Raw genomic sequence first — 26,298 nt, forward strand, 5'->3', positions numbered from 1 at the left:
TATTCTCTTATGGATCATTTTCTGAACACGCGATATTTAGACACAAACAATTGCCACGCTTACAATACTTCTTGCTTTGCGCCAGTGTTGAATCCAGGACTCTATATATGCGATTTCGCTTAGATCTAATTCACACGAAAGCAAGAACAAAATACTGGGTCTGTGAGTCTAACATTCCTTCTGATACCACCTGCAGATTTTGTAATAAGGTTGATTCAATTGAAACTCTAAAACATCTTTTTCTTACATGTTCTTTCTTTGAAACCGAGAGGCTAAAAAACATTAACTCTTTCAGCTCCACCCATTCAGTCAATGGAAGGGAATTAATATGGTCACGTTGTATGTGGGGCTCCTGTAATTCAATAATTCTGGCAACTGTACGCCTAGTGAAAATCATTGAGGCAGCAATAGCCACCCATTCAGAGACCTAGAATTTCAAAGTTTTTGCTTATGACTGGTTCAGTGATAAGATGTTTTTCCCAGAATGTATTTGTTTTTGGTTTTGCGAATGGTGAAATCTTTCTATGTGAAGGGATATTCATGTTTTATATAGAACAACTAACTTGGGATGTTTGTCTGTTTTTGAATATTATGTGTAATGTAGACACCTGTAAATATCAGGTTTTTCTTTTTAATTTTAAAAAGAAAAATGGTCTTGAAATATGTATAGTGAATGTATGTAAAGATTTTTATTGAATGACATGTAACTGATTTAAGCTATAATTCTGTAAGGATGGGTAAGCATCAAAAACAAAATTTAAACAATAAACTTTAAAAAAAAAAAAAGCTCCCCCCTGTCATGAACAGCCTGATTAACTGACACAGGCTCCATGGAACTGCCCTGCTCCTTTGTTTGTCCTGCAGCAGGTGGAAGTGATTTATATACCAATAGAGGGTACTTCAAATGTGCAACCATGGGGCCTGGCTGCAGAGGATAACAAAGGAGAGAATAAACCGCAAAAACCTTTCATATGTAACTGTGTCAACCTGAAGCCAGCTCCCGCCTCTCAGTATCAATGACAGTGAACTGACATGTCTGAGTCTATTGTGATAGGAGACCATCCCTGCTTGAGGGACACCATTCATAAAATTCAAGAATGTGGCTTGCAGAAGCCAGAGAGTTTGGTCTATCAGCATCTTCAAGGGAGATTTGCTGCTTTAAAAGAAATCACACAGGGAGAATCATTAACCAGAAAGACTCTTTGATAACAGCCGACAAGAATGTGGGTAGGGGGTAGAGGAGGTGAGCCCAGAACTCTTTCTGCTGAGAGAAAGGTTCCGCCATATTGGTTCCGGGACAACACTTGTTCCTGTAGTGCCCCCTTGCCTTTTTATGTTGCAAAGCACTCTGGTAATGACCTCACACATACAGAAAATTGTTGTTAGGGACTGGTTCACTAAGGTAGGCTCAGCCTACACCAATCACTGTGGCCCTCTTAGCTTTAAGAGAGGGCGGGAGCTCCTCTTTCAGGCAGATCATCTGAAGACTTCACTTGAAGCACGAGAAGAAGAACTCATCCTTGGGCCCTTGCTGAAGGTACTTTCTGCTTTACAGCTTCTGCCAGTGAACAAAGGCCAGGAACATCCAAAGAGGGAAGCAAGATCACTCACCTTTATTTATTTATTTATTTATTTATTTATTTATTTGTTTGTTTGTTTGTTTGTTTGTTTGTTTATATAGCGCTAAAGCTCGCGGGCATCAGACCGCTTTGCAATGAGACAGGACAAGTAGATACAGATATGGGACAGAAAAGTAGTCACATATATAAGTCAGATCCGTGGTGTGCTTTTATTGTCTTGTCTGGGGTTTATTTAAATAGTAAATTCTTAAGTTTCTTTCTGAAGTATATGTAGTTTGTTTCCAACCTCAGGGTCATGGGTAGTTCGTTCCATTTGAGGATACTTCTGCCCGGGAAGGCCTTGCCAAGACAATCCAGCTTTTTAGCTGGGGTAACCTCTAATAAAGGCCTGGAGATATGCTGGGTCTTTGTCATGTAGGCATCGATGGGCGATAGTGAGGGACTTGAATGTAATTCCCTCCTCAATGGCCAGCCAATGCAGATCTCTTCTGTCAATCGTTATGTGTTCTCGTCTTGATTTGCCCGTGATAGTCCTAATAGCATAATTCTGAATTACCTGACATTGCTTCAGGCATTTGCTACTAGCACCGAGGAGCAGAGAATTGCCATAGTCAAGTCTAGAGAGAATTGTAGCTCTGGCTATGGTGATGCTATGTTTTTGATTGAGCAGGGTTCTGATTTTATTGAGGAGTTTTTGATGGTATTGGCAGTCTCTTTTCAAGTATGTTGTATGAGCCTCGGCTCCCAGTGAGGCCTGCAAGTAAACTCCAAATGTCTTCACTTGGTCTGATATTGGTATTTGGGCGTTTTTGATGCTGAATGAAGAATATAATGGGTTCTGTTTTTTTCTGAAATGTGAGGACCCAAAGATCATTAATTTCTTTTTGGTACAGTTTAGGCACATCCAGTTATCCTTCATCTAGCCTTCAATGATGTTGTATATAGATTTGAGTTCATCGCTATCTTGTTTGTAATCTCCACTGAGCTTGAAGACCAATTGAGTGTTGTCAGCAAAATTAGTGAAGAATATGCCTAGTTGTGTCAGCATGGTACAAAGGTAGCACATGTATAGATTGAATAGCAGGGGGGAAAAGCTGGCACCATGTGGGACTCCACAGTCCACAAGTTTGGTTTTGGAGGCCTGGTTTCCCCAGACAATCCTGATTGTCTGTCTTGCAGAAAGGATGATATCCATTCATTCACGTCTTGTGAGCAGTTTCCTTATAGTTCTAAGGCCTCTCGGAGCCTCATGTGATCAAACAGATTAAAGGCTGCCGAGAGGTCTAATAAGATCAAGAGGCCTGATTTTCCCCTGTCTAATATACCCAGCATCTCGGTCTGCAGATCTAATAGTGCTGATTCAGTGCTGTGGCTTGTCCTAAAACCCGACTGTTGGGGGTGCAGGAGGTTGTTCATATCCACATAATTTTGGAGCTGTTCCGTAGCAACTTTGTCCAATATTTTCAGCAGAAAATTGCAGTTCGTTATTGGTCTTAGGTTTGCGGGGTCATGTTGATCTAGTTCTGGTTTCTTAAGTAATGGTGTAACCGTGACTGTTTTGATTAGGTTTGGTACAGTTCGGTCCCTAAAGGACGCGTTAACCATTCTTCTAAGAAAGGGAGCAAAAATATCAGTGTTTTCAAGTATTAGTTTTGGTGGTAGTGCATTTTCTATGCATGAGGTGCATTTTATATTAGCGAGCGTTCTCTTCATCTCTTCAAGTGTTATGGGTATGAATTGAAATTTGGTGTTTTTCAATTCAGGCTTGGTTTCACATGGTGTCTCTGGCCTTAACGATTTTGTTGTGGAAAGCCTTTTGGACATTCTCACAATCTAGTTCTGTTGGCTGGAAGGGCGGTGTAAGTACCTTGGGTTTATCGATGGCTTTAAGGATCTGAAAGAGTTTGCCGGTGGAGTTTGAAGCTGTGCTAATAAGTTCATTGTAATGGTTTTTCTTCAGTTCTGTGAGTTTGGTCTTATATCTACAGTCAGCGTTCTTCCAGTTCGTTTTGTTTAATTCGGGGGGTCTTTGAGCCATTTCCTTTCTAGGTTTTGTTTCTCTTTTTTTATTTCAATGGCTTCAGTATTGAACCATTTTTGATGGTTTATGTTGGTCCTAACTTGTTTATTTTTCAGGGGGGCATGGAGATCTAGCATCTCTTTTATGCATTGATTATATGCCAGAATGATGTTTTGACATGAGTCATCATCTTTAGTGTTGGACGTGATTTTATTTATTCCTTCTGATAGCATGGTGCTGGTGATTTCTTTTCAAGTTCCTGTCTAGTACTGTTTTAGATGGGTTATTTATTTTCTCTGTTTTTTGTTTTAAGGTGACTGAAACTTCAATTTTATAATGATCTGTCCAGATACATGGGTAGTTTCCTATTAGTGTTATATCTGAGTTGTTCTTGATTATCCAATCGAGTTGGTTCCCTGTGACAGCGGTGGGGCCTTTGTTAACTACTGTGAAGGCACATCTATCTAGTTCTTCCTCTAGCTTAATAGCCTCAAGATCATTGTGATTGCCTCTCCATCTCTTAATGTCACTGAGGAGTATAGTTCAGTGTTGAGTGTTTTAAGGTTGCTCCGGATAGAGATTAGTTTGTCGTTGAAATTAGAGATTAGGGATGGTGGCCTGTAGATAACTATTATGACCATGCAGTCGTTGTGGGTAGGTGTCAGTTTGAGGTGGATAATCTCACAACCGGTGCACTGTATGAGGGTGGCAAAGAGTTTGAGATTTTGTCTGGCAATTATCGCCACTCCTCCACCTTTTCCCGTCTCTCTGTTTTTAAAGTAGACATTGTAGTTAGTTGGTACTGCAGTATCTATGGTGGGGCCCATTGGTTCCTGTAACCATGTCTCAGTTAGACATAGGATGTCCAACCTATCATCTATGATATAATCATGGATCTCCTGAGCATGTTTGGGCAGTGACCTGGTGTTAAGTAATGCAATTTTAAGTTTGGGTGATTCTGGAGCATTCAGTTTGTGAATCTCTGGCACCTGTATAGCCTGTTGGACTGGAGCTGATAGGGTGCATTCATTCAAAAGTGTGTTGGATTTAAGGGGATATGGTCTGGAGCTAATATAGTCCTGGACTAGTCCTTGGTTCTGTAATATGGTGGCCTGACTCAGCAATTGGCAGAATTTAATAAACCCCATACCTGTGAGATAAACGGCAAGGTAATGTGGTGTAAATCTGGCAGAGTTCCGTGCTGTGTGCCGTGGGATGCTGTGGACTGGCATAGACTGGCTTCGTTGCGGAAGCGCCGGCGCTGAAGCACCAGACATTTCCTTAAAGCGACATGGGCGCTCTGGGAACTGTAGTTCCTGTCCGTGCGTGCCTGTGTGCCTGAGTCGGCAGGGGATCTCAGAATGCACAACAAGTTTTCAAAAATAAAGTGTCCACTTGGATTAAAGTCAGATCACATTCAGCGACCTAGGGAACAAAGGGAGAAAAGAACTCAGAAGACCCTCCAGCCATTTCAGAACCAGTACCCAGCCAACACACAGCAGGCCCTGCTACGCTCGGCAGCGGTCTCCCTAGACAGGAAGTGGCAGAAGGTTTCTGAACCCAAAACCAAGGATAAGACTGCTGCCTGCAACACACTCCTGGCCTATCAGCCTTAAAGGACAACGCAAGCTCATCAAAGAGGCAGGGAGAGGTGCAACGACAAGCACCTGCTGCTGTCTGCCTTAAAGGACATTCTTGAGCCAGTCGAGTTCCTGGATCAGCAACCACCTGCAATGCTGACTGCTGTCAAGCCTCGAGTTACCAGCTTCAAGCTGCAGCCGGTGATTGAATCTGAGGTGTCTCGACCAGCACTTCAAAACCGCTGATCAGCACTGAGACAACAATTCCTGACTCAGAGTCAATGTGAAGGCAAGCCTGCAGCCATTCACCAAGCTTTCCTCGCCGAATCCTCTAGCCACCTGATACCCACCACTGTCTCCCGTCTTAAACTCTGTTGCACAAGCCTGAAAAGCACCCTGAAGCCAACTCAACACTGTCTAGCACCAAGAACAACCAGAGCAAGAGGTACATTCTGGTTCTGAATCCCCTGGTCCTTCCCTGAAGGCCCCTAGAGACATTTTAAGAGCAGTTCTCCTTTTTTGCTGAAGCCAAGAAGCGTGGTAAAAAAAAGATTGTGGTTATTAACCACACTATCTCCTCTCCTGTCAGTTTCCAGGGTGCATACCTTTTCTCTCTTCAAAACTGTCTGTTCTCTGCATTCATTTAAAGGTGGGTTGTATTTCGTAGTGTTATTAGATTGCCTTTAGTGATAATTATAGTGTAGTTATTTTTATACAACCTTGACGGGGCACTCCTTATATCAACGGGTAATAATTGTATTTTTCACTGTGTTGCAAATAACCAACGATCCATGACCTTTAGAGGAGATAAACCCGCCGTTCCGTCTACGTTGCCAAAATTGGACTAGGAGGTTTATCATTTTAATTGTATGCTTGTTTAATCCAATCTGTTTGGGTCCATTCTGGTGTATTAGAGGTATGGGGCTGATTGATGGTTTAGAAAAAGATTCACCCCGGACAACTGGTAACCCATAATTTGATTTGTCACAATGTGGAAGACATTACTCCTCTGAAGGAGCTAGCCAACAATTTTAATTTAGGACTCATGTGATAGGCATATCCATAATCAGATCATCTTAAGGGAAGTATTGACCCACTAAGCTCTGCCCTGGGACATCACTGTGTGCTGGTGGCACCACAACCAGTGAAATGGCCGCAAAGTAGCCCTATGGGTGCTAAACCTCTGAAAATTGTGCAGTGAAACCGGAAAAGTTGGCTGCCAATCTACTTTGCCTGTGTCAGTGGTGGAACAGGAGACCACACTGCTAAAACCTGTCATTCGGCTGGCAACAGAGGGACAATGGAAACTACATGAAAGGCAGTGCTTCATTGCAAGGAAACCCAGAAGTGCTCTGAAAACCATTTTACCTTGGTTGCTGAAATTACAAAATAATGATTCCAAGCATCAGAAAATATCTAAACTCCTTGCTGGGTGCTACCCGTCAGTTTATTTAAAAAATCCACATAAGCACACAATGTCAGGAAAAGCAGATACCATCACAAGAATATCCACATTAAAAAGTGTGCTGGTTTGTAAAATCTGCCAGAAATGGGCAGAGTACCGCTAGCCGCCTGTGTGACAGCTGTCAGTTTATTACATTGGAAGCTTAACTTGTGCAGTTAAAATCACATGGTTGAAATTAAGTGACTTGCTATCAAAAACAATATATGTTGCTACTATTTAATCTCTATGTTTAAAATACTGTAATTGGAGATCTGTTTGCCTGTTGTGAAATTGTAAGTTTATTTTCAGCTAAGAAAATGTAATAATTGACTTTAAAGTAAATCTGATGCAAGCCAACAAACTTCAAAGCGAATTCCACAGTTTGCTCCAACAAAAGGCATATCTCCTGCTTCTCATCAAAGGCCAGGAACCCCCAGTCAGGTGTTAATCAGGAGGGGCGAGGATTTTGCTCTGCTGCTCCTGGGAGAGACAAAGGACTCCCTTGGCTGAAAAGAATATGCAGGTGCAAGTGTCAACAGAAACCCCTGCTAGAGGAAAGGGGCAGGGATTGCTCTTGACCCACCAAAACTTTGGGGGCGGGACAGACAGTTATGTGTATTCTTAAAGCACAAGAAAGTATATTTTTGAAAAGGACTGACAGAGGACTGTGCAAAATTGTCAGGTGTTAATGAAGAGGGGAGATGATTTTGCTCTGCTGCTCCTGGGAGAGACAAAGGACTCCCTTGGCTGAAAAGAATATGCAGGTGCAAGTGTCAACAGAAACCCCTGCTAGAGGAAAGGGGCAGGGATTGCTCTTGACCCACCAAAACTTTGGGGGCGGGACAGACAGTTATGTGTATTCTTAAAGCACAAGAAAGTATATTTTTGAAAAGGACTGACAGGACTGTGCAAAATTGTAAATATTTGTAAAATACAGTATTGTTAATATGACAATTCTGGTCACATGTTAAAAGTACTCAGAACTCTGTGCTATGTTCAGGGACAAGACTACAGAATTTGTGGTTTTGTAGCAATTTTGGTGATGCCAGAAACATGGAACTTCACATGATTATACCCAGATATCATGCAAACATATGTATAAAAATGTGGACAAATCTGACATTGGGTACCAGACCAAAAGTGCGAAAAATTGCCAAACCTAGACCCAAACTTTCACCGAGACAGGGCTGGGATGAATACTTACTCCACCAAATCTGTGATATCAATATGCTATTGCTAGCAAGTTTGTAAAATTGTAAATATGTCTTGTATGAAAAATAGATTTCATGTGCAGAAACCAGGGGGAGGTTATCCCTGGATCGTAAAATACAGCATCATCATGACACCATGTTTTCTTCTCGAATCAGGGGAGAGGAAAGACCCTAACCAATAGAATACCTAGGGTTGTGCCTAGTATAATTCAGCCTACCCACCCTTTTAGAAAATACATAAATAGAGACAGCTTAGGACCTGGAAACACACATTCGCCCACCATCCGATTGCTGGCAGAGCACTTTGCAAGAGAAATCCATATCCAAGACTCCAGACTCCAGATGTCAGAATTTTGAAAGCAGAAAGGCCCATTTCCAAAACTGAACCATTCTCAGCTTGGCCTTTAATAAATCCTGAAACCAGATTTTACCCCCAGACCTCCAAGGGGAACCACAAAGAACAGCCTGGCTGTGCTGTTTCTGCTTTCTTGCTAAGAAGTCTTGCCAGAATACAGAGATCCAACCCAGAGAAGCAGAGCGGTGACCAGATAGCTGTGAACCAGAACGAACCTGTCAGATCCAGTCCAATCCCGCCTTGCAGTATCCAAAGTGCCGTGCTGAGTGCAGAACCAGGGTGTCTTGAGTCCAGTCCGGTGTGCTAGCTGAATTCCTGTCCAGAAAGTCTCCCTGACCAGATCCCTGACGGGTCCATTCCAAACAGTGGTAGTGAGTATCCATAGCATAGGATTGTCTCTAGCATATGTATTGTCCATAAGTAATCCTATCCAAAACCATTCTATTATATCCAGAACTGCATTGTAGAAAATCTTTTGTCTTACCTGAATCTTTCTCTCATCCTTATAGTCCTTTGGTAATAATAGTGTTAAAATCATCTTTGCGCTAATATATTTTCTGAAGAAAGGCGAGCGTCTCGGCAGGCAGAAAACATCCAGAGGCGTTGCTGGGCTGGTGGCTGTGCTGTCATGTAGTTTGCGGCTTCATAGTCTCCCTAGTGTAAAGAAATCTTGTTTGTAATTTTAAAAAGCGCATCTTTCTTTTGCAAATTCTTCACCATGTATGCTAGAAACTCAGCTTTCCAACGAACCCAAAACCGCATCCCAACTCCTTATAATTATTCTGCAATCGCGCTTACCGCGCGCGGAACAGTTTGCCGTGAATTTGACATTTGGCTCAAATCTCTCATGTGTGAAATAGCTGTTCCTTGCATCCGACCTCAGAATTAAGTGTTCGACCTGCTAGTTACTCAATAATCATTGTTAGCGTTTATCTGAAACCATACAAAGCTGCACCCACTAGTATTGAATCCTCTTTAGTGAATTAAATCCATTTTCAGTGTTTTTACCTTTCATTCAAAGCCAAATTCAAAACCATTTTGGACCCATTTGCAATCATTCCTGTTTTTCTCTGTGTTTGCTGGGGGAAATTGGGATTCATACTGTATTTGTGGAGTGTGTATTCCTGAAACCTGTTTTCTCCCCTTCCATCTCTTTATACTGCATATTGGGGGGTTTGAGTAGTGTGCAGGGGGAAAGAGTAATCACATTGCATTTTGATTGAACCCACACAAAGTATTATTCTATGCTGGATTATTTTTCCTATCATTACTCCGTGTGATTAAAGAGAGTTCTTGTGACATCTCCCCATTGGTGATCCTTGTATAATATTAAATAGGGTGATATATATATATATTGTGAAATACATAAAATAAATCCTGTTAACTTTGCAAACCAGCCTGCTTCCTAGTTCAGTGAGACCGGGGGGATTCAAAGAGAGGGGCGTAATATAAGGGTATATCGTTCAGAAATAAAAGAACTTATAGACATAAATAAATAATTAAGGGTTCCAGCTGTGCATCACACACTAGGCATTGACTTAGGTGGAGTGCCGGGTTGAAAACACTTACATAAGATTGTTGGACCATGAATTAGGGAAGGAATATGGAGAAAAGTTAGCAAAAAGGATGGTGCACATATAGCACTATTTGAAAGAGTTGGATAAAAGAGGGAATACAGTTGGCAATGGCGAGGCTGCAGCAATGCCGTGGGAGAGACAATTGGAGTTCAAGCCTTCAGAATGGATGTATAGGTTTTGGCCGTGGCACAATTGTTTGCTGCCGAATTGACTGTGGTGAATTCAGCCGTGAAGCCAATTTTGCCACGGCCAAAACTGCCCCAATTTAAAAAAAATGCACACTCACCCACCACCCACTTACCTTTTCACCATCGAGGCATGATCTGACCCTGCACCGTCGGATCCGGTTCCTCCTACGCGGGTCGGATCCGATGGCGCAGGGTCCACTTTTTTTTTGTCCCCCGCCTCCTGACCTCCAGAAGTGGGGCCAACCATGCTACCCCCAAAGGTAATCACTACCAAACATGTGAGCGGGGGACACCAGCCACAACCCATGCTCCCCATGTTTGGTAGCGATTACCCAAATTGGTTGTTTCCAAATGACCAAATTGTACTGGCCGAATTCGGCCATTCTACCACTCGGTCAATTAGAAACGACCAATTTGGGTAATACCTTCAGAACACCTCCAGGGCAGAGGAACTCACAAACCCATTGGTAACAAAAGGGTAACACCCAGGAGGGTAAAGAGTGGACCAGTGTGGTGGATGATGACAAAAAAAGACGAGTGGCAAAAAGATGCTTCAGGTGCAGCATCTTTCACCTTGCCAGTGCACAGGAGATCCCTAGCCATTTCATTATATGCAGACAATGTGGGAGAAAGGGGCACTTTCCAAGGTGCTGCACAAATCGTTGGAATGTTAAGGAGGTTGGGGGTTGTGAGAACGATGAGCAAGTAATTGATGGAGAGGGATTACCCTTTTCAGTAAGTGAGGTCTTAAAGTGTTGTTTGATGGAGGGGCATACTAGTCATCCAACTATAACTCCACCCTAGGACACTCGACCTACACTGCTTTATGTTCTTTGTGTCTGTCTTTGTCCATGTGAGCGCCTTGAGGCCTACGGGCGAATGGCACTATACAAGAAACACTATAGATGGATGGATGGATGGATGGATGGATGGATGGATGGATGGATGGATGGATGGATGGATGGATGGATGGATGGATGGATGGATGGATAGATAGATAGATAGATAGATAGATAGATAGATAGATAGATAGATAGATAGATAGATAGATAGATAGATAGATAGATAGATAGATAGATAGACCTTTATAGGACTGGATGGATAGCCCAATCACATGCTGATATACTTGGGATTCAGTTACACAATCATTGAGGATAAGGTGTGGGTACATGTTTTCAAGTGAAAGGGAAGGGAGATGCAGGTGTCCAATATAATGCCTATAGAGGAGTGAGCTCCAATTGGCACAATGAGAAAGGGATTCACTTTAATATTATGTACGAGAAAAGCAATTTGGGAATTGTCCTCTTTTCCTGAGTAATGGGACAGGAAATGGAGATGATAGCATGAGGGAGGGTTGTGGAAGAAAGCTGTAAAAGTGTATAAACATGTTTTCAGTATAGGATCCGGCAGAAGGCTGATGCCATGCCAGTGATAGCAAGGGTTGGAATCGTCCTGATGATAAGTCTCAGAGCAGAGCTATCTGCCAAAATGATGGATCAAGAGATGGGTGGGCATAAAGCCAGTCAATACCCTACCCCATGATGAATGTCCCCTGTGGTGCTCGTACCCAGCTGGGCAGATAAGGCTGTGTGCTGACCTCCATGCTGTGAATGAAAGTGTTGTGGTTGACAGACTTCCCTTGTAGAGCATTGGGGAGTTGGTGAACATAGTAGGGTAGCCAAATGTATTCAGCATGGTTGACCTTGCCTTTGCATACCACCAGGTTAAGCTGTATCATGCCTTGAGGGAAGGTAACAAACACATTTGTCACCCAGATAGAACATTTAGATATAAAAGAATGTGTTTTCGGATACTTTGAGTAGCTTCTTTCTGCCAATGCCTCATGCATGTGCTACTAGGGAAGGCTTGTGAAGTGGCCTGTTGTAAGGATAACATGTTGGCTTTCAGGCAGAACATGGATGAACATGACAGAGCTTTTTGTCATGTTTTCAGTACAGTGCAGGTTTCTAGGCTCACACTCCACAAAGGGAGATGCCAATTAAGGCAACGTTGTAAGATTAGCGATTTTTTATTTTGTATTTGATTTAATTGCATTTAAAAAAAAAAAAACAAAAAGAAAACATCAAATTCATCAAATTTCATCATCATTAAAAGTTCATCAAAAAAGTTTATAAAAGTTCCTTTTCTCCATGGAGTTTCTATTAAATTCTCGTTCCATTGTTTCATTGTTTAGGGTGCCTCTTACCCTGTTCACTAATTAAAGATGATAGATTATTTTGGCAAAAGAGCTCGCTGTTATGACCCAAGACGTTTATGATCACTCATTAAGACTGACCATCTATCGTCATCGTTGCCCATAGTTTGAAAGTTCTGAAAAATAGGTGTAAGAAACTCTCAGTGCAAGGCACTTGATAAACACATGTTAGATAGATTCTACCTTTGACAGATCCTTACAGAATCTACAGGAACTGGAAGCACTCTACCCTCTTTTTGCCAATATCTTGTTGGTGTGGATTAAGTTGAGATGAATCCTCATAGAAATTCCTCTGAATATTGTATTTTGGAATTTTAAAAGGAAAGATTGGGTTTGTTCAACTTCATGACAGGCTGAGGCAAATCCTTTATCAATTTCGATGCGCCTGCTTTTTCCAAAGTCTTTATCCAATCTAGTTGGAACAGTTTTTTCTTCACCCTCTGCGGGTTGGACCTAAGATCATCTTCTGTGCAGTTTTGGTCTTCCAAGATATTTCTATTGTTTAAGACCCATTTGCCTAACGTTGACGATGTGTTCTTGTGTATTTCGCAGTTTAGCAAGGTCATGATCATGAGGCTATTTGGGAGAGTGATTTTGCAAAAGAGGGTTAATCTTTTCCACTCAACACTGTAAGATTAGTTATCTGGGGCTTGAGTTCAATGTGAAAGGGGACAAACTGAAGGCCATTGTGGAGATACAAAGTCTGTTACTCAGCAGAAAATGTTATCCTTTCTAGGTCTGCTAGAATGTTATGTTAGCTTTGTGGAGCACTTTGTAGACAAGAGAAGAAACATACTGTGTAAAAAAGTTGTGGAATTTGTTCTGGTGGCCCAAGTGTCACGAGGCATTTGAGACGATCAAAAGAGAAATTTTGTCTTGCAAGCTTTGTGTCGATTTAACAGAAATCTCAGATGTGCTAATGTGGCAGATGCTAGGAAGACAGAGTTAGAGACTTTGTTGCTACAGGAACATGTCAGGTGGACAGGAGTATAGCTTTTGCCTCCCACATTCGCAAGGGAGTAGAGCAAAGATGCTCTATGATGGAGCTGGAAATCCTTAGTTATTTGTAGGCTATGAACAAGTTTTGCTCCTTCTGTTGGGAAGGAAGTTCAGGATTAGGATGGACAATAGGCCACTTGTTTTGATTTTCTTAACCAAAGTCCTGGAGGGAGTTTGGAGAAAGATTATAGAGTGGGTCCCTTCTTAAAATGATAGAATTTTGAGATTGTGCATGCACCTGGAAGAGAACGTAGTGGCGGATGTTCGCTCCCTGAATGCCTTTCCCTTATGAGGATGAGGGAATTGAAGGTAGTGAGGAGGATATAGCAAGGTAGCAAGGAGAAGGAAGATATGTTGCAGATTGGGGAGTCTACGATTGTGGAAGCCGCGTGGGAAGAGGCTTTTCAAAGCAACAGTACCATAAAGAAAACGAAAGCATGGTGCAAGTGAGAGACATACGGGAGAAGTGGAGGGAGTTCCTGAGAAGCCATATTTGAAGGTGTTGGAGGAGGTAGGCACCAATAGGAGGTTTGTGTAGAACAATATATGATATGATAGGTTATTTATAACGCGCTTAATACCCAGAGGTTTCTAAGCGCAGACCCGGGGATCGAACCTGTGTTGCTCTGTGTCATCTTGCTCCCAAGGTGTGCACGTTGCCCCTGAGCTATCCTCCCGAGACATGTGAGCAAAGTAATTCCCACACAAGGTGTGCGGCCTACTTCTTTGTCACTTTGCCAGAAAGGCTTTTCAGGGATGACGAAAACCAAGATGGGACTATTGGTGGCAAGGGTTGACGCTGAGGTGGAGGAGTTGGTCAAAGTTTGTACTATTTGTCAGGATAGTGACAAAGTAGTCAAGTCACATGTGAATCCGGTGTGCCCATCTATTTCCACAAGATGCCATGAACATTTGTTGCATTGCATATTTTGGGACCTATTTCAGTGAGCGGGTCAATGCAAGACCATTTAGGCCCTTGTGGACAAGTACTTCAAGTGGGTTAAGGTGGGTGTGGTTGCTGAAGCTGACAATGTGTTCCCTAGCTTCATTGTGTGATCTCCACACACGTGACCGGGCCGAAAAGGACAATTCCCATTCAACCAAGGTAGATGAAGAGCACTGTTCCTGTGGAACTAGAAGGGAAAAGGGCTACAAGTGTTACCTGGTGTGCAGTCAAAATATCGAGAAAAGAAATGTTGAAAGACAAAAAAATCGAAAAAATAATACCGAAAAAAAGTCGCATTTTTTATTAGAGGGGAACCCCCAATTTCGAATGAAAAACGTAATAAAAAAGAAATTCAACTTTTATTTTCGACATTTTTTTTTCTCGATATTTTGACTTTCGACTATTTTGTTTTCGATATTTTGACTATAAACCATGTTACCTACGAGTTGCTAACTGACTGAACTCTCCCAGGCTTAGGTGATCAGAGATTACAACATTGGGGAGTCCAATGTTTATTAACCTTGATAAATTAATTTACTTTACACGAACAACTAATGCTTGGTGTGATTTATATTTATTTAATAGTGAATGTACTTACATCTAATATTGTAGGGGTTTTGCTTTCCCCTGTTGGAGTGCCGTTAGGGACCACCTGTCAGCAGATGACAGGTTCTGTTTGTCAACATTGGGGAACATGTCACACCCCCATGTTCATGCCCATTGCCTTGAGAAGGTACACTCAGTCTGGTAACTGTCCAGGGTCCCAGGGATGGGAGGACACATTCTGGCCAATCCATATTCATCTTTCATGTGGGGATAATGTGTTGCAAGGGCCAATGGTATCTCAACGACCCTGCAACATAGTAGATTGATACTAGTAACTAACACATATAGTTCCCATGTGTATCCTACCCAAACTGACCAATGTGAATGTTTGATAGGTTTTTGCGAAGGAACCTGAATTGTGACGTGACATCTGCTTACAAGATGAGAGCTCTGGAGGATACTTGTTTTTCTGGTGTGAACGCTGTCATTTTATTTGCTAATAAAAGGCAGTAACTTTGCCCCATGGCTGAGTCTTCTGTTCTTGGGGCAGGGAGTCTTTGATGGGCCCAAGTGTTCACTGCTGATAATTGGGGTGACTGCTAAAGAGTGGCGCCCACCTACACAGAATGAAACCTTAAGAAAGATTTTGATTTCATTTGGCACTCAGCAGAGCACAAGGATGTCCCTTCTACCCCTAAAACCTCAGAACAAATTAAAGCAGAGCCAAGGAGGTTGCGCTGGACAAAGTCAATCTTCTAACCATGGTGGCTTTAAAGGGGGATACTTTAATGTGTTTCAAAAGTTATATAGTCCAGTGGGGAAAGGTTACCACTGGTTTTATGGACCAGTCTTCTCATAAATATCTTGGAAATGCCTGTTGCGAAGCATACTGGAACTTGATGATGTGTACCTAGGGTCCTGAATTTCACCACCTCAGTGACATTGTAGCAAAGCACAAGCTTGGACACATCCAAAGCATATAGGAATATATATACCACAGACACTAAGAAAGAGCTCTGTCAGGTGACTTGCTTCTAGATAATTGGATTGGAAAGCACTCTTTTTAAGGGATCAAGGATATTGATGGTATTTCCGCCACTTATGGTAAAGTGCCTTTTTACACCCTCCTCTCCTTGAAAATGTACCCAGATTTGAAGTTCCTATGCCCAATATGGTGCCCACTTGGTGCCGCCCCTGCTGCCACAAGGGATGACCTACAATTGTTTTGATGTGGCACCACCCCTGTACACGTTCTGCTCCCGCTGAAGAACCGCTGCCACCATCGATTTTCCAGAGGGTGGAACAGAAACGCCACATTTTATTTCGGTCTACAAAGATCCTGCCCTCCAGGTGAAGGAGCAGGAAATTGACTTCAGGAGAAGATGCCACCTGCCTCCTTTGCAGTGAGCAGAATGTGCAGAAAAACAATGTGTCGGTATGAACGTGTTGTGGAAAATGAAAGGTTTTGCCTGTCCATCAAGGCCTTCGATCAGCAGGAACCGGGCCTGCTGAGAATAGCGCAAATTAGACCCAGTGTGAAGTGCCATCATAGGGGCTGGTAATTGCTACAAGACACTTTCGGCTTAATTAGCCACTGCGTCAGAGCAACAACATCACTTTCACTTCAAAACCCATGCAGACTGAGGCAGGAGGTGGTCCCCCTGTACCAAAAATATCTAGCGCAGGTTTCACGCTGCTTCCTCCTCAAAAATGCGCTGTCCCGATCTTCTCACCCTGTGCAAAATGGACGCCCTCCTTTCTGTGTGTATAGAAACACTGACACCCCACCGCACCCCTCCCCTGCCCTTCTATCAAGGTGTGCTGTTTGAACACAGTCACTGTACAAGTATCAGACGCATTCAGAGGGATCACCCATGCAAGCCATTCCTCTATTTCAGCAGCTGACCTGATTCTGAACATGCCCGAGCCATTAAGACAGCCGCGTTGCCAGAGCTTCTGCCAACGGCGGTGGCCCTTAAGTCGCCTCACTGCACATCTGCTGTGGCGTGTGGCAAAGCACGGGGAACGTTTAGTAAATCGAAAAAATCCGCATTAGACGCTGCTTTCCAACTTAGTGAAAACCATCGTGCGAGGATGTATGTGTGGCTGTGAAGACTTACAGTAAACTCCATTTTGCCCAAAGAATCCATCCAGGGTTTTGATAGAATTCATTGTGAAGAGGTAATGGATTGAGGGGATTAACCAAAAGGGCATTTTGTTGAAATCTGCAAATCTTTTTTTTTAAATATATCCCAGCCATATTAAAGGGCCAGTAAAGCGCCTGTTGCAGACTGCATCCTGATAGCAAAAGGATATTTGGAACAGAGGCAATATGCACCCTTAAAACCTATTTTGATAGTGAATGCAATGTGTGCCATATGCAAAGAATCTCAAATTGCACCACAGTCTGCAGAATGGATTGAGGAAATGTATTGTCTTACAGGTATGGAAAAGGTAATATACAGGAAGCAGGGAAAGCTAAAAATCGTCGACAAAATATGGGGGACATTTTTGAATATGTACTAGTTCCAAACAGATTTAAGTTGTTTTTGGGTGGGTGGTGGGAGGATGGAATGGGCTTTTTTTTTACTCTTATGTACTGCTTTTCAAGAGAATGTATCAGATTTCAAAACTTGATGTGTTTCTTCTCTGATTGTTACTGTTTAACTAAAATGAATGAATGCAGAATAAAAAAATAAAAAAAGAAAGAAACGTAGAGGAACGTCCCACGTCTACGTCGGCTGCATTGGCCATTTGTGAATAATGCTGTGAACATGTAGCAATATGGTAATAGAGCTGTAATCCAAACAATGATTGAAAATGAGGTTTAATGTGAAATGGTGCCAGAGTGGTCTGTCATGCATTGCAATGTGGGACTGCACCAGGCCCACCACGTGGATGACAGAGGCATTAATAACACTGGCAAATAAGGTAGGGACATAGACAAAGGAGAACTTGGTGTATGAAAAGGAGTATTTTACACCTCACAATGAAGAAGAGCAGATTCTTCTAGACAAAAGATGGGATGTGCCTTTTTAGCCAGGGAACAAAAAAACACTTTCCGTGCAAACCTAGAGTTTTGTTTCAGAAGTATTGCCCCGTCTACCTCATGGAAATGGGTGTTATGGCTAATTTGAGAAACCACAAGTTACAGTTGTGAAATATTTTTTTTTTTATATAAACTCAATTATTAATCATTCTACCAATGACCTACTTTTAGGTGTTGTAGCTGTTCAATAATGCCACTGAGAACCCGATTCTCAGCTGGCATCACAGCTCAAATTACTTTTTTTGCCTTCTTGGACAGGTATGATGCCAATTCATTCTGGCTTATTTAATTATTTAATTGAAAGTATGAACTCATTTTAGATTCATCGTTTTCTATCCATAGTGCCATGATGCCCAGATAGAAGTGACTGTGCGCTGTGCAAATACACCTGTTATGCTATGTTATACCTGTATTCACAAGTGCAAGGTAGCGGGGTTGAGGCGGGGGTGAAATATTTCAACAGCCAAGGGTGGTCATATTTTAAGCCCCCTGCAACGGAAAACGAGGTGTTAAGGCAGGTGTCTGTCTTTACCCCTTGTTTTCCAATCTGGGGGACACTGGTGTTGCTTGTCTCTCAACACAACAGGTTCTACGTGAGCATGAGCTTTTAATGCTGGCAAGAAACCAATGGAGTCCCATGGAATCTCCATGCTATTTTGCACCTGGCGAAATCAGGCTGATTCCACAAGTATCGACTGTAAAAGACGCCCGCGATTGTTAAGTACCCGGAGACATGGATGCTTTTTTCAAGCACGTAGTAGAAAACAAACGTGTAAAGGCGAGTGCATCTGTTTTTACACTTTGTTCTCTTCTACATCTTATCAATTATTACAATTACACAAAGAGGTTCTTTTGTACAGAACTGAAAACGTAAGTAATTCACTCTTTGATTTGAAATGACACAGAACGTATGTATTAAAAAATTCTAATGAATAAAGTGGCTGTCCTGTCCAAGGAGAGATTTTCAAGGGACTGAATCACCGCGGTTAGGCCGCACATTAGGCTTGTGATAGGCTACCCCGGATCTGCCTCCAGTGGTGTCAGTAGCAGGAAAACCCATTTAAAAGGTGGGTTGATGTGAATAAGGAAGAGGGGTTAATCAGCCGAGACACTTCAGTCATTATGCCCACTACTGCCAGGCCACTGTGCAAGTTCACACGGGAAATAATGGCTGCTACCATGCTTGCTGTGCCGAGAATCCCAAGGTGCATGACACCCAGTGAGACCTAAACATGTTTGGGGTAGCTTGAGGTCTTGCGACAAAGGAATGCGACCTAGATGTGTTTCCTGCTGCAATGGAATGGCAAACTGAAAAGTAATGGTGCAGGGTTTGCCCAACGCATTGCTGGTAGTTATGATTAATTCAGAAGCTTTCACAAATCCCACTTAAGTTTTGTTTAAGTTTTTTTAATTTTTTTTTATTTCATTTAGTTTATACAAAACTTTTTGAAAATAATTCCCATCCCCCTCTTACAGTGTGTCAAGGGAGCCGAGTCAGAACAAGTTGCTGCCGAGTCTCAATGCGCGAAGTTCACTGCTTTGCTGCAGATGTCCACCTCTAATCAGACTTATGATTCCCAGTTCCCCATTCAAAGTTCTATTAAGAGGACTAGTTTCTTCCGTGCCAGGATTTCTGGGATTACTCTTTGCCCCATGTTCTAATCTCAGCTTCCCCAACACACCAACATCTTACTTGCTCCGTCCTGTTTATCTGTCTTTTAGTAAACTTTCAAGATTTTGTAAGAAATTTGTTAGCCCAAAAATGTCTTTTTCATATGGGTTGTGGAATTTTCGCCATAGGACTTCACCGCATAGGGTGGAATATTGTCGAACTAAGTTTCCTAAGTGCAAGCATCTTAGGTCTTTCAGGCTTTCACAATCCAATGTGAGATGTTTGAGGGTCTCTTGTTGTTTATTGCAGAAGCGACAGCTAAGTATCGCTGTCATTTTCCGAGCTCTTATGGCTTGGCTTAGTCTTGTGTTGAATAGATTCAATCGAAATTTCATGTAAATTGCTCGATGTCTTGCATTAACTGTCCTCTTCAGGTATTGCTGCATTTTCTTTCGATCTTTAGCTTCGATAGCTGCATCTTCCATGAGCTTATGGCGATTTCGATCATTTACTGTCGAGCACCAATCCTGTTCCCATAGCTTTTTCTTAACATGATTTGGGTTATTTTTCAGTGTGCCCTGATCCGTGCCTAGTTGCATTAACTGGTTTCTACAGCCAATTGCCCATTTACACAAGAGGGTTTCCGGATTACCCTTCAGCGCGTCTTGCAAGATCTTAAACTGTGGAGTACAGTCAACTATGATTATTTTTCCGGTATATGGACAGCATGTTCCATAACACTCGAGCCTGCATGGATATCAGATTGAGTTCATATCGCACACATGCACTCGAGATTCCTTTTGTAGGTAAAGAACTCGCCTCCAGTATTGATTTTCCAATTCCAGCCATAAATTAGCAGACACTCCTAGGGCACTTTCAGCACCGTAGATCAATGTTGGTATAGCTTTTTGGATATAGTGGGCTAGTACTGGTAACAATGAGAATTTCCCAAACTTTTTGTTTATGATTACACCTTGACATTCTAGTTGTCTACATTTTTGTTTAGCGTTTTCTGTCCAGGGTGCATCATTCAGGTTACTGTTAATCCACACTCCTAAGTACTTTTCCTTTTTCACGCATCTCAGGATATCGTTACACAATCTCCATTTTGGCGCACATTTTGTGTTCCGTTTTTTTTTTAGTGAGATCTTGTTTTGTTTAAGTTGCCCCCAGTAGAATGGGTATGGCCAAATGTGGTCCTAGGATTCCTTTTCCTACATGACTAGGTTACTTGCAGACTTTTGCAGGAGGGAAGTGACCTTGCAATTTGGGAAAACGCCTGCTTTACATATTGTTTTTCCCCTTCTGTAATGCATGACAGGCTGAAAAAACATTGGTTTGGAGAGTTGTTCAGACCAATGCCCATAGTTATGATTATTTCAAAACCTTCATTTCCCCAGTCTTTAGTTTTTGCATCATTCACACCCATCAGGATTGGAATCCCCAGTCTTGTGTCCTAAGCTTGCTCTACCTACTTGCCTAACTTACACCTCACAGATAATGGGAAATGCCATGTCTAAATTGCTTGTGTTATTGTGCAGAAAGGCTGTTACCTAGCATGCAGTGATTCTTTCCAGGTGGGGACAAACCAAATTCGAATATTTTTTTCCCTTTATGTTAAAGTGTGGCAGGCTGAAAAATATGTTTTGGAGGGTTTCCCAGTGCAATGCCAGTGGTTATGATTAATTGAAACCCTTTCCATCCATCGCTGTTCGGTTTTGCAAATGTCACCCCAAGTGAGTCAAGAGATTGCTTTGCCTAGAGTCCCAAATTACATCTCAAGGATGCCACATGTGATGGGTCAGACACAGGGGCATATTTTGATTGCTTTGCTATGTACTTTTATTCAAGAAAAAGGAGTTGGAGGAAAACCTACCTTTCCCTGCCTCAACCAAAATAACCTGTGTCCAAGTCAGGATGTCCAAAAGTAAAAGTCCCTTGTCCTGTGTCCAAAACCTAAACTGACCCTCACATTCTAAACTGATTATAAATTGAAAGGGTGAATGTTCTTCTGGCTGTGTCCTTGCAGCTGTTCTTTGCCAGTTCAACTTAAGTAGTGCAAAAAGGAAGCAAACAACCAATGTACCTCAAGGATATGAAAGGGGTTCCCTTCCACTAGAATTACACAGTTTCTTTATAACAAACAGGCCCTCATCCTGAGTTGGTCAGTATCGCAGCGCTAATTGTGGCGGGATACCGCCCAACTCTATTAGTGTTACCGCAACTCGGTCCGGAACAATTTTCTCCGGATCCCGAGTTGCGGTGGGGATGTAAATTCCCCTACCCATTGGGTCCATTGGACCCAATCAGGGTTTATTGGCACTATTAGTGCTGTCACAATCAGTGCTGCACTAAGAGTGCTGGAAACGGACAGAAAGGGGAGATTTTTACGTCTAGCAAAAAGCTGGAAATAAAACTCCCACTTTCTGACCAACGTGAGAATAGGCAGAGCGTGTAAGAGGATTCAATTCAACACTACAGCTAAATCAATGCCTAGTCTGGGATACTGAATGGAAACCCTTATTGATTTATCTTTATGTCCAGTTCATGCGTTCTGGATGACTACCCCTATATAACACCCCTCTCTTGGAATCCCACTGACCCCACTGAGCCAAGAAGTAGTCCAGTTTTGCAAGTTTAAAAGGTTTATTTGATAATTTAAACAATATATATATATATATATATATATATATATATATATATATATATATATATATATATATATATCACACTTTATAATAAATTAATAATTGAATATCACACTTAATCTGAGCAGGAATCAATAATGGATAGTCCGGCACTAGCACACTTCTTTATAATCATTGATGAGTGGTTATAGGATGGATGCGATAGCAACAATACTTTTATGGTTTCAAATGGATGCAACGTGGAATGAAATGCAGTACAGAAAATAACTTGATAGGATTTCAGCAAAAGACAATGTAATCACTTTCTTGGAAAATTCACCCCCCCTTTTATGCACTGTAAGGAGATGAAGATGACACAGTTCTTAGGAATGCAATCAAATAGAATTCAGTTCAATTCCCCCCCAGCAGCTTATACAACAGATAGGAGTTTTGAAACACAGGCAAAATGCTTTAAATATGGTGACAATGCAGTGAGAAATATGCTGAAAATGCTTTTAATTCCCTTCAGGAGGTTCAGGGTGAGTGAAATATACTTGGGATGAGTTCAGGCTCACTTTAGCAAGGATCTAGGAGTAACTAGCAGGTTAACCGAATTTTTGGCAAAGGAAAGCAATGAAGCTGCTGTTTTCACACGTGGCTGGATTTTTAACCAAATCGCAAATCGCTGTAAAATTCGCGAGTGCGAGAATCGTGATTACGGCAAAAGTATACGGAGTAGCTAGTCGGTTCTAAGCTTGTTGAAAATCTGATATTCTAAGCTGTCAGTGGAAAGTTAAACCAAGTTCCTAGCACAAACGGTTCCAGAGATACGGACGATTAAATAAAGGTAGTTTTTCGGATTTGAAATTTTAAAAGTTCAAAGCGACAGGTTACAGCTTGCAGCTAGAAAATGACAAGTGACAGCTTTGCAAATGACAGGTGACAGTTAGGAGGCAGTTCTGGTTAGATTAAAATAGATTGAATTATATTATTTTAACTAAGAGATTGGTTCTGCACAGTTCTGCTAGGTACTCACAATATATTTAGAAATAGGCCTCGCCATGGATCTGGTCAACAGGTTTTCTTCACTCGCCACGGACGGTTTCTGCGCACAGCGTCTGGGTCAGCTCTACTCTGCTGGTCTGGGTCTCTGGTTCTGATCAGGTCTGTGGGTCCGGATACAGCGGTCTCCAGTTCAGCTGGTCTCTCTTTGGATACAACACTGCTCCCTGGCAAATGGCAAGAGTTCTTGCAAAGAATTCAAACAGCTCGCCTGGCTGTGAATAGTGGCAATGATTTGAGGCCTGCTAAAGAGGGATTTAGCTTGTAGTTGACCTCTCTGCTACAAATTCTGAAGTAAAGTCTTGGTCTCTGAAGGTGGATAGAGTTAAGTCTCTATGTTGGCTCTCTAGAGGTTGATGGAGGTAAAGTATGGATTTTCCCAGCAGAGCGTCCCGCAGCAGGTGGAATAGAATCCCCTCTCTAGCTTCCAGTGGCTCTTTTTATGTCTTTTGAAAGTGGGTGTGTGTGCAGCATCACTAGCCAGCCCCTCTCTCAACTGCCCATTGGTCAAGCTTTCCTTTCTCTCTTGATTGGGGAAAAGAAGTGGAGTGTCAGAGCGATGTCATTTAATGGCTTGCAGAAAGGACACTCCCCTGTCAAATTACATACAATTTATATTTGATCCAAATACATACTTCCCCGATAGACAGTTGTTTGGCATTGCATACACACATCATGCATTTACTGATGGTAGCCCCTGTTCCAATTCTGTCGTTTCTAGGAGCTTGGGTTCAAAAATGGCAACATATTTCACTTTTTGGTCAGGTTACCAATATTGGATTTGTCCCCGCATTTACACCAATGTTCGCAAAGCATGTGGGCATTAGGTGGTGGAGTGTCAGATTTTTAACATACATACATTTAGAGTAATATCCTCTTTTCTGCTAAAAACCCCCCTGAACATACCACCGGGTCCTAACACGTCTTCAAATGTGCACAGAAAAACCACAAGAATAATGATATCACTTATAAAATTTTCACAAGTCCGCTCTATGAATGATCCATCTTTTTAGATTTAAGTGCTGGCCCCAAAGGGGTGTGGTTTCCCAGGTCACATGGTGTAGAAACCAGTTTATCCAGTTTCTGCCAAGCTCAGAGACCCTGCCCCTCCCAGCTTCTGCCAAGAGGAAGCTATTTTACGGTCCCCCTAATAAACCATCTGCCTGGGCCCTGGAAGGCCCATTGTTCAAAAGGAAGCCATTTACGACTACCCTAATAAACCATCTGCCTGGGCCCAGGACAAGCCTTTGTTCAACTCCCTGTAGCTGCTCCACCCCTAATCTAATTAGAGAGGTGACAACTCCTTTTGGCAAGGGGAAGAGTAGCTGAGCAGGTTTTAACTCCTGTGGGGGTAGATGTCAGGCAGAATTCAGTTCCTTAACCAGGCCCCAGCTAATGTCACTTCTAGTTACCCAGTTTTCTGCATTCAAATAAACTAACAATTTTTACACATGCAGCTAGAATGCTGATTCTAAGTTTAAAACTATGACATTTAAACAATTGAAACCTATGTGACACTCAAAAGTAGGTCACTCATTTCTTTTAAACATTCAGATTTTTAGTGTCTTTCAGTCCAATTTTACTTAAACTGCTTAAATCCACAGCTCAGCCAGTTTTGCTGTGAACATTATTTTAGGCTCATCCTCTTTCCAGATTTTGTATGCCCACAAGACTTTATTCTGTCAAATGTCTGCTGGTGTTCAGTGAGATTGTTGGATATTCTGCAATGTTTGAAATGGGCATTCTGAGCTTGCCTTCAGAGAAACAAAGGGTGATTTTTAAAGTGCTTTCTAGCGAACAGGCACTGCTGTTTTTCTCTTTGGCACCCCATTTCACTCATGGCTCTTCTGACCCAGCACACCCGCACCGGGGGGTGGCAAGTCAGGCGACCATTTTGGTGTGCGCACAAACTGCGCGGTTTTCATAGATTCTGGCGCACATGTGGGCTTTTTCGGACATCTTGGATTTCCTAAGCCCACAGCACCAAATGTTGTAGCATAATAGTCCAAAACGTGGGTCAGAACACCCAACAAACCCCCCCGCCCGACTGCACTTGGATTGAGTCGAGGGGATGTCGGGTGCTAAGGATGTTGACCCACGTGCTCGGAGGTCCGCATCATCTTCTTCCAATTTCGCAGATGACAAAGTTCAGCATCCTTTCCTCCATCAGGGGTGGATCAGTCGGTTCTCCTCGCCGGTCCTGATGGGAGTATTGGGCGGTACTCTGGGCCCCTTGCTTCTCTGCTCCCGGTCTCCGGATCGTCATCCCTGGCCAGTCTCAAGGTTTTCTTTCTCCTAGGACGACAAAGGAAGAGCGGCAATACCTATTCATGGACATTTCTCCCCCACCGTTGATTTAGTGGGGTGGCATATATATTTTAGAACTCAACAGATATGAACATGCACATTTTTCTTAAATTAAGAGACAGGAACACATAAACTTGAGAAACACAGAATTTGATAGTCTATAGGTAGGATCTTTTAGGATTGGAATTGAATTACTCTGGAGCGGTACCCTCTGGGATTACCGAGGACTCCTCCAGTTGCTGCAAAGTGTGCCTGGGATGGCAACACTTCAACTGGTTTATGTGGACCCACTTGTCTTCCCCCTCTGCCAAACCGCCTTTGGGGATGCAGGTCTTGTAGGCCACAGGGGAGATCTTGTCTATAATCTCATAGGGTCCCTTCCATGTAGGCAAAAATTTTCGCTGCTTGGCCTGGTTCCTTTGGAAATTGTATAGATAGACCCGGTCCCCCACCTGATATTCCTTCCTGGAAGTTTTCAGGTCATAGTGGGTCTTCATACTCTCAGCTGATCTTTCTAGATTCCGCTGAGCATAGGCAAAATCATGCTGAAGGTGTTTCCTTAAATTCTCCACATACTCATGAGTTGTGGAGGCATTTATCAACGTTTGCTCTTGGGTTCTGTAGAGCAAATGCTGAGGAAGCACCATCTTGCGTCCAGTCATCAATTCAAATGGTGACATTTTGGTTGCAGATGAAGGGGTAGATCTGATGGCCATTAGGACCAGAGGTAATTGGATATCCCAACTTGGCCAAGAATCTGCCACAAACTTCTTTAATATGCTGACAATGGTTCGGTTGTATCTCTCCACTGCTCCAGAAGAAGCTGGCTGTAAGCAATGTGTAGCTTTCTCTTGACCCCCAGTATCTCCCACATCTTTGTCATTACCTCACTGGTGAAGTGGCTACCTCTGTCTGACTCAATCCTTTGAGGTAGACCAAAACGGGAAAAGATGTGGTTAATCATCAGGGCAGCTGCTGTT

The sequence above is a fragment of the Ambystoma mexicanum genome, chromosome 10, assembly GCF_040938575.1.
Source record: "Ambystoma mexicanum isolate Mex_15411 chromosome 10, UKY_AmexF1_1, whole genome shotgun sequence".
Classification (NCBI taxonomy): domain Eukaryota; kingdom Metazoa; phylum Chordata; class Amphibia; order Caudata; family Ambystomatidae; genus Ambystoma; species Ambystoma mexicanum.